This window comes from Herpailurus yagouaroundi, unplaced genomic scaffold (assembly GCF_014898765.1).
Source record: "Herpailurus yagouaroundi ecotype Mexico unplaced genomic scaffold, PumYag 166, whole genome shotgun sequence".
Taxonomy (NCBI): Eukaryota; Metazoa; Chordata; class Mammalia; order Carnivora; family Felidae; genus Herpailurus; species Herpailurus yagouaroundi.
In genome coordinates, this window is record NW_024412407.1 from 22076591 (window position 1) to 22086715 (window position 10125).

General features: G+C 37.3%; 1 protein-coding gene across 5 annotated transcripts in view; it reads left to right on the forward strand.

The window, feature by feature from the left end:
* ITPR2 (inositol 1,4,5-trisphosphate receptor type 2) overlaps positions 1-10125 on the forward strand; it is a 509643-nt gene that overhangs the window by 245660 nt on the left and 253858 nt on the right. The gene's annotated exons all lie outside the window — the stretch shown is intronic.

Genomic DNA, 10125 nt, shown 5'->3' on the forward strand with positions numbered 1-10125 from the left:
CCCTCTTTCTTTCTCTTTCTTTCTTTCTTTCTTTCTTTCTTTCTTTCTTTCTTTCTTTCTTTTTCTTCCTCCCTCCCTCCTTCTTCCTTCCTTCCTTCCTTCCTTCCTTCCTTCCTTCCTTCCTTCCTTCCTCCCTCCCTCCCTCCCTCCCTCCCTCTTTCTTTCTTTCTTTCTTTCTTTCTTTCTTTCTTTCTGTTTCTCTTTCTCTTCCTCCCTCCCTCCTTCCTTCCTTCTTTCCTTCCTTCCTTCCTTCCTTCCTTTCTTCCTTCCTCTTTCTTTCTTTCTTTCTTTCTTTCTTTCTTTCTTTCTTTCTTTCTGTTAAGAGAAATACTGGACTTAAAAAGCAGATGAGCTTGAGCACTGTCTCAACTACTGGTGGTTCTGCAGGCATTGGGAAGGGTAACTTACAGTGTATGTCATCACTGCTGACATTTCTTGAGCAGTCACCTTGTGCATTGCTAAGCAATTTACTTGCATTGTCTCATTTAATGCCTAGATAGGTTCTTTGTTTATTTACATTTTACACTTGGGAAAAACACAACTATCTAGATTAGGTAACTTGACTAGGGTTAGTTATAGTGTATGCTCAGTAAGTATTTGATAAACAAATAAATAATTTACTAATTAATGACCATCTAAATTTTGTCTTTCCTCCATCCACAAATTGACCTAAGTGAGTGTATATTAACAAGATTTAATGACTGCTCAATTTTAATTTGAATAAATAACCTAAGATAACCTAAGAGGATCAATTTTAAAATTTTAGAACTAAGGAACTAATAGAGTTCATCTCAGTTATTTATTATAAATAAGTAGTAAACTTGATAGATTTTCTATATACCAAAACGAAACAGACTGCACTGTGTAAAATGCATTATTCACACTAACAATAAAAATATTAAATACTTAAGAGAAAAGTTATTAACAAGAAACACGAGAGAATAGTATACTATATAATTCTATGTACTATATATAATATATAATGCTATATTGAGGGCTATGAACATGTATGATAAATTGAGAGCTTTACTATTATTGGATTTAAAACTTCCTTTTCTAGGGATGCTGGCTCTCCTCACATAACTGATAAGCGTAATGCTTCAACACTCAGGAACCCTCCTCCACACACATTGTTCCTCCTCACAGCCTACTTGCGCTTAGGTACCACATGCGAGGCCAGACCCCACAATGGTGTGTCCCCTGGCAGCCTGGCCTCTGATGCCCTTCTATGAAGGGACCCTCTTTACTTCCTGTGGGTGCCCACAGTCTACCTCGAGCTGCCGAGGGACCTTCTTTCCACCAGCGTGGTCCCTGACTCTGTGCTGGTCACTCCTTCGTAGGCATACGCTCATTACCTTTGATACCCTGTGCCAGGCTGTCCCTGAGCATTGACACGCTCCTCACCCCTCCAAGTTCTGATTCTCCACCCCTGGCAGCCTCCCACACAGGCACCTCTGCTTCCTTTTGACTCAGAAGCTCTGGATCACGTCAGGTCTGTGTGCCCTTCTTGCCTAGTGCAGACACTTAACTTTGCTCTGCTCCTCCTACAGATTCTAGGAATGAATCCTTTAAGAACAGAAAGGAAGAAATGAGGGACGAGGCCATAATATAAAGAAGGACACAAAAGAGAATTCTTACTTTAAAAAGACACACGTAACAAAATGTCCAGAAGGATATAAGTAAAATATTAACACTGATGATCTCTGAGTGGTGAAATTATAGGTGTATCTGGTTCTGTTGTTCATGCTTTAGTATAACTTCTTAGTTTTTAATAATATACTTTTAAGCTATAATGAACCATTACCAAAAGCATTTTTATTTGGATGAAATCGTCTGGGAAATATTCTAGTCATTAAAAGATAAAATCCAAAGGAAAAGCAAAGCAATAAGATGATGCTATTTTTTTTTTTTTTACATAGGAATACATTGTCTTAGCTGCCAAGTATGTTTCTATATTTTACATTTTAAGGCAGCCTGCCTTCTTCTTCCTTCTTTCTCTCTCTGTCCTCCTCCTCTTCCACCTCCTTTTTCTTCTCATCCGTCTTGTCCTCCTCCTCTTCCTCCCTCAGTATTTAGCAAATGCAATGGAGGAAAAATACCAGTTGGCCCTACACAGAATGTGGAAAGTGTGGCTGTTCATACAGTTAAAAATTGAGATGAAGAGGGACGCCTGGGTGGCCCAGTAGGTTGAGCATCCAACTCTTGGCTTTGGCTCAGGTCATGATCTCCCGGTTCCTCAGACTGAGCCCCAAGTTGGGCTCTGTGCAGACAGCATGGAGCCTGCTTGGGATTCTTTGTCCCTCCCTTTGTCTCTGCCCCTCTCCTGCTCTCTCTCTCTCTCTCTCTCTCAAAATAAATAAATAAACTTAAAGAAAATTGAGATGAAGAACTTTGAACCGTAAGTGAGACCCCACGCCATGCTTTCCATCTGAGTTCTGACATCAGTGGTATTTCTTGTGCAGTCAAACCAGTTCTTACATAACAGGATGGTCCAGTGTTGGAGATTTAAAATAGTCACCAGTACCATATTAGTCTAAAGATCTCTTTTTTTTTTCTAAGTTATAAGATTTCATTTTCTGTCAATCCTCTACTGGCTTGAACCTTATGATTTAGTAGAATATTTTAGTGACTTTTTGTATGCTATAAAGACATGGGTGATAAAGAGTCTAAAAATTAATTATACCTAAGTCTGTAATCAAGGTAGGTTTGGAAGGGTGATGCTTTGGTGTAAAATCTCAGTTTTATCTTTGTGAGAAGGCATGTTTTCTTTCTCTTCCTCATTTGTCCTTTCCACTCGAGCAGTTTATGAAGCTCTGGAAACTTTATCTCTATTGTCCCTCTGCATCTGTAGCTCTCCTCCATTCCCTTCCATTAAAGCCTTCACTTCCTTTCTGGACCACTGTAGCAATGCAATGTTCTCGCCTGTCTTTCTTTACTTAAATAAATCTGCTACCAGAATAATCTTCTTGAAGTGAAATTCTCTCAGTTGGTTTATAAACAGTAACAACAAAGTCCCCAGCCTTCAGCACCATCCCTTTGTCTAACAAACTGAGAACAGATTTCTTTCCGTTTTTAAAAAAGTTTATTTTGAGGGAGGAGGGGCAGAGTGAGAGGGAGAAAGAGAATCTCAAGCAGGTTCCATGCAGTCAGCACTGAGCCCAACTCGGGGCTCAATCTCATGAACCGTGAGATCATGACCTGAGCTGAAACTAAGAGTCGGACACTTCCCACGCAGGTACCTGTGAGCACAGATTTCTTACTGTAACATTCATGGTCTCTAGAGCACAGCCCTACCTTACCTTTCTGACTGCCTTGCCCGCTGGTTCCCACACAACTCATGTGACAGAAGACTCAACTATTAGGCTCTAGCCTTGCTCACGCTCTAACTTACTTTCTGTATTTCTGTCTGGTTCTTTTTCTTTTTCTCTCCAGTTTCCACCATTGCCGCTTGTCAGCATCTTTCCCATTATTCAAAATGTTTTGTTCTAATTTCTCCATAAAAGCCATTCTTAACTCCCATATCTAGAGCTGAGCTTACCCCCTTTGACCACTCACACTTTTCTTATGGTCTTTATTTGATCATAGTTTAGCTCATCCTAAGTCATAACCTTATTTCCCCTCTTAGACTTTGAGGGACAATTATTATGAAGTGCCGATCACAAAGACATTGATAAAAAACTATTGTCTGGGATTAAGAAGGTAGAAAGCAAAGTCTGCTTTGTGATAGTGAGACCACATCTCTTTTTGCTTGGGCATGGATGCTGTTCATAGAAAAACATACTCAAAATGAAAGGTGTTCAGAAGTGAGCCTCCACAGTAGTAAAGTGATCTAAACCCAACTTACTGAGTTAACTTAATGGTGATTGCAAACATTTGAACTATTTAGACAAAGAAGAGAAATCTGAGGGTGAACATAAGAATCTTTTGACATTTGAAGGTGATAAGGAACTTCTTTTACAGGGACAGGGTTATAACTAACTTGTGTCAGCTGCAAGAGGCAGATTTTTGTCCTAATATAAAGGATAACTATTTTACAGTTGGTACTCTTTTAAAACCTTAGGGGTCACATTTGATTTTTCTATGTTGTTCAGGCTCTATTGGCTCCATTTCCAAAATATATCTTTTTTCTTTTCCTTGTGTGACACTCTTGTCCAAATTCACCTTCATGAATCCCTCACCCCCTGTCTCACTACCATCCATTCCCTGCACAGCGGTTTGAACAATCTTAAAATGTACGTCAAGTCATTATCACTCACCTACTCTCTACTGCACTTGAAACTTGTATTCCTTACCGTGGCTTAGAAAGCCCTTTATCATCTGAGCCTCATCTTTTTTTTCTACCTTTCCTTCACTCCTCACCCAATTCTGCTGGTCCACCCACACTGGCTTTCCTTCTGTTTCTAATCTACACCAGGTTTGTTCTCATCTCAGGGCATTTTCACATGCCATTTCTTCCGTCTGGATCCTCTCCCTCGGCATCCCCCCACCTCGGCCCGATTGTCATATGCTCAGAATGTAAGTTCTCGGTGAAATGTTCCAGAACATTCCATAGACAGTGTCCCACCTTCTTCCTGCTCCTTATCCTATTCTATTATTTTATTTTCCTCTTAGAACTTAACACTGTTTGAAAGCATCTTGTTTGTTTATTTATTTTTCCTTCTTGTTGTCTGCTTCTCTCATTAGAATGTAAACTATGAAAGCAGGGACTTTGCCTTATTCACTGACTGGTAGGTCCTGAAAGCATCTGGATGATCAGGTTAATGAGTGTTTGTTGACTGACAGTAATTCATGGGCTAGGAATTTTGCAGATAGTGAAATTTAGGCTTAGAAAGGTTAAATAACTTGTCCAATTAATAAGTAGTTGAGTTGGGTTTAAAATCCAGGTTTCTCTGAGTATGAACTGTATGCCATACTGTGTTCCCCCAGAAGTCCTATCTTAGGAAGCCCTAAAAAATAAACTAGAACTTGGCAGTTTGGCTTGCTGAGTAGGGATTTACCGGAAATTTTACGACTCAGGTGCAAAATCATTTTTGTGCTTCACCAACCCTTTAAGAATGCAAAGAGGTGCTACAATTTAACACAATTCATATATGTAAGAATTTGTAATATTGGAGAGAACAAAGAGGATACATATTTAAGAAAAAGTCAAGAGAACACTGTTTTTATAAAGCAAATGTCCAGTGCATTTATAAGTTGGTAAACACACTCCTGTAATGCAAATATTTATTACAGATCTTCCTTGACTTATGATGGGGTTACATCCTATAAACACCTCGTAACTTGAAAATATTATAAATCAAAAATACACTTAATACAACCTAACCTACCAAACATCTTAACTTAGCCTAGGCTGCCTTAAATGTGTGCAGAACATTTACATTAGCCTACAGTTGGGAAAATCATCCAACACAAAGCTCTTATTCTTTAATAAAGTGCCGAATATCTCATGTATTTATTGAATATTATACTGAAATTGAAAAACAGAATGGTTGCACGGGTGCAGGACCCTCATGATCACGTGGCTGGCTGGGAGCTGTGGCTCGCTGCCACCTGCCTAGCATTGTGAGAGAGGATTTTACTGCATATCACTAGCCTGGGAAAAGGGAAAAGATCCAAATTCAAAATTCGAAGTACGATTTTTCTACTGAATGTGTCCCGCTTTTGCACTATCATAAAGTTGAAAAATTGGTAAGTCAGACCACCATAGCTCAAGAACTTTCTGTGTAGTTACATTTACATAACACTTTGCAATTTGTAATGTGCTCTCAAGTACATAAACTCAACTCATTTATTACCAAAAATTCTTAGTTCTCTTCATTATTTGTACATTAGATACAAAAAGTAGTAAAAGACAAGAGCACTTCCTTCATTAGTGCTTACGCTGCTGAGAGCAGTAAGTATTTATTGAGTGTTGGACGGTGTGCTAAACCTTACGATGTGGACATAATTCTTACCCCATCTCATGATGGGGATGTGAGTTCAGCAAGGTGAGGCAGCTTGCCCAAGGTCACACAGGTACATGAGGACAGAGCCAGGATCTTCAATGCTGACACGTGCTACCAGGCATTTGTGATGCCCCACTGTCAAATCAGTTTCAACAAGCATTATTTGTTTTATGCCTTTAAGACACAAAATGTAGATCAAAATGGTAATTTAAGCTGTACATGAAACGAATGCATACAGCTTTCAAATAACTTAAAAAGAATGTAAGGAGATTGTGAGTTAAGTTAGTAAGGGTTTGGAGGAAGTCTTTATAGAAAAAAGAGTGCTTCCTGTCATTTGTCTGTCTCTTTTTCCTTCATGAATACTCCAGAAATATGCTACAGTTTTATCAGTTACTATCAAATGTGTTGAGGCCTTGAACAGTTGTGCATTCCTTATGTCATGTTCAGTTTTTCTGATAGAACTTCATAAGCATTTAAAGTTGAAGCTGTGGTCAGTTGTGAATGTACCATGTATATCACATTAGGTTTATCTGAATAAACTTCCTAATCTTGTAAAAGCTGAGGTGCTTTTGAATGATTCGTATCTGCAGAAATTACTGGTAGTTACCTCCATTGCTACACTTTTTCCCAAGTTATGTGGAATTTGAAATTGATAGGAAGATACAGGGTCTTAAATGGTAATAAATGCAAATTCCCAGGTAATGTCATAGGCAGGGGGCAGAGGGCTACCTGGAATAAGATATAAATATCTCTATCATTCTCTCCTCAGTGAGGTAAGTTAAGGCTGGTTTAGGAGCAAGTATGGATGGGGATCTCTGGAATAAATGCACACCATAAATGCACTGAGATTTGAGAAATGATAGGGCCATTAAGGCCAGGGAAAGTTTTTTTTTGTTTTTGTTTTTTATGTTGTTAAATGTTTATTTTAGTCTTGAGAAAGACAGAGCTTGACCGGGGGAGAAGCAGAGAGAGAGAGGGGGATATGGAATCCAAAGCAGGCTCCAGGCTCTGAGCTGTCAGCACAGAGTTTGACACGGGACTCAAACCCACAAACCATGAGATCACGACCTGAGCTGAAGTTGGACACTCAGCCGACTGAGCCACCCAGGCGCCCTAAGGCCATGTACAGTTTTAAATGCGCTTGGTCAGTGCCTGTTCCTCAGTTTACTCTTTTACATAAAACACAATAGCACATGTTAGAAGTACTTTGAGAAAAAGCATCCAAAAATTGCTTCCATATTATTTCACTTAAAAAAGAATTTTGTTCCATGTGTTTCATAATCTTCAAATGATTTGGGGGGGATTAATGTTGGGTACTTTGTTGGCAACAGAATCTTTTTTCCAAATGGAAATTCTGTAAAATATCTTCTACAAATGGTTTGAATAATGAACATCAATCTTCAAGCCAATTTTGCCCCAAAAATTTGAACATGTAGAAAATAGTAACTCTTTGAGAAGAGAAATTCAGTCTCTATTAAACAAAAAAATCCATTTTAATCTACCTATGGTATTGTAGTTGACTGTGTGATGAGTTTGACATAATGCACTCCTGTAATTGTGATTTTTCAAACTGTCATTATTACTTTTTAAAAATTAAATCTGAATAAGTTACAAGATGGGACAAAATCTTATAAAATTTTTCACATATTCATTGATTCATTGGATTTATAATGACTGTTCATTATCTGCAATGTTATTATTTTAGTTGTTTGGAAAAACAATCTTTCAAACTGTATTTCCTGTCTTCAATGAATTTCTAGTACATTGGGAGTAAACAACATGTACAGAGATCACAAAGCAGAATAAGTATCTTAACTAGCAGTGCTAAGTATCCTATCTGTTACAAAATTTTAGAGCCTGAGATAGATAGTGCCTGGAGCCTCTGTAGGTACTCAGTGAATATTTATTACATGAATAAAATAAATGGATGAATACACGTAAATGAATGAATATCCTACTCTTGTCATTGGCTGCATAAGATCTTATTATGGGCCTATATTCTAATTTATTTAAACCCATTGCTGGATATTTATTTTGTTTCAAATTATTTTGCATATGAGGAAGAATAAGGTAAATACCTAGGAGTAGGATTTCTGGGTTATTTATTTTTTATTCATTTATTTAGTTAGTTTCATGTTTTTATTAAATCCAGTTAGTTAACATACAGTGTAATATTAGTTTCAGGTGTAGAATTTACTGACTCATCACTTCCATACAACACCTGTGCTCATCACATGTGCTCTCCTAGCCCATCACCTATTTAGCCCATCCCCCTACCCACCTCCCCTTCAGGGAATCTTCAGTTTTTTCTGGGTATTTTAATTTTGACAGACACTGTCGTCTGTAGAGATTGTTTAATTTACATATCACCAGTGATGTAGGAGAGCATCTTCCTCCTCGATAACATGTCGTTGCCAAATTCTTAGATCTTTGCCAATCTTAACATGTCATTATAGATAACTACAAATATTGTTATAGAAGATACCATTCTAAATAACAGTATTGTTATATATGTGTTTCTCTTTTTATGAATGAAGAAAAAATCTGTCCGTATGATGGAGTCCTTGATATTTCCTTTTCTGTGGACTTACTTGTGTTTTGCCCACTTTCCCTAAAGGTTTTTTTTTTTTTTTAATATTAATACTTTCTCAATCATTATAACCCTTTTATTTATTAAGAAAATATGTTCTTTGCCTATAAGTAACATTTTTAAAAATTTTTTCATTTGTCATTTGAATTTTTATTTTGTTTTATTTTTTTGGCATGCAGAAATTTAGTTTCTTTCAAGCTTTTTAGGTTTTCTTTCATCTTCAGAATGGCCTTGATCAGACTGAGGTTTTTTTTTTTGTTTGTTTTTAATTCCCATTGAGAATTTTCATGATTTTGGTTTTTCTGTCTGTCTGTTTGTGTTCTTGGTGTGGCTGTTTACAATTTCAAGCTGTCTGGAATATATTATGTTATAAGGTAGAAGGTATGGAGTCAACTTTATTTTTTCCAGATGATCAGTCAGGTGTGCCAATACTAGTTATTGCATAACCCATAAAATTAGAAAATTATTCAATTTGGGCATTAATTGAGTGTATGTTGAGTGCCAAACAGGAAAGATGCATTTTGTATCTTTAATGTTCTTCACATTTAACAGCACTCGTGCTTCAATAGAGACTTACCCTGGATATTATGACGTGATACAGAAAAGACACCACACTGCCCACCCCATCACACCTTCTTTGTGGGCCAACTGTTGTGGTTCTTGTGGGCCCACACAGTCAGGCTAGACAACCAACCAAGTGTTCTAATTAGTGCTGATTCTTTCTGTTGCCTTTCTTTCCCCCAACCTGTCAGTTTATCTCTCTAAGCATTTTTTTCCATGGCACCCATCACTGCAATATGTGTGTTCTCAGAGATTTTGTTCTGGCAGACACCATCAGTGATTTTGTCTAATTAAAAATTTTCACACAATAGCAATATTTAATGAATAATAATTGGAAGTAGATTTCGATTATATCTTAAGATCACTGCAAAGACTCGTCATATCCAGAGAATTTTCAGAATTTATAAGCCTAATTAGTAGGTTAGCCGAATCATCAAAATACCTGTGAGTCAAGATAGCTCATTTTAGAGAACTAGCTATTGCTAGGCAGAGCTCTACAAAAGATAAATGTATTAATAACAACCCATCCTTTCTACCATTAGTTTTTTTAAGAACTCCATATACTTACTCTCTGACAAAATATCATTAACAAGGTATGATCCCAATTGCATTCTAATTCAGAAGAGAAATAGGAGGATTTCTTTTTTAAATGTTTTAAACTTTGACGTGACTCATTCCATTAAAGCACACAGTTGGAGTTAATGCTATAGGCCGGAAGAGTGACTGGCTGTCGTAAATTCATTAGTTCTCCCTTAATGAGAGAGAGAGGGGGGCAGTGAACAGCCAGTAATCCAAAATACAGCCTAGTTCACATGTCGATATACTGTACTATTCATACCATAATTTCCCTAATTTAATAAAAGTAAGATAAGTTTGGATTATTTTTTTGGTTGCATTCTAGTTTTTTAGGTTTTTGTAAGCCTTTTCTTTTTCTAGTCACAATTTTCTTTTCTGCTTTAATTTTTTTTTTTCAACGTTTAGTTATTTTTGGGACAGAGAGAGACAGAGCATGAACGGGGGGGGGGGGGG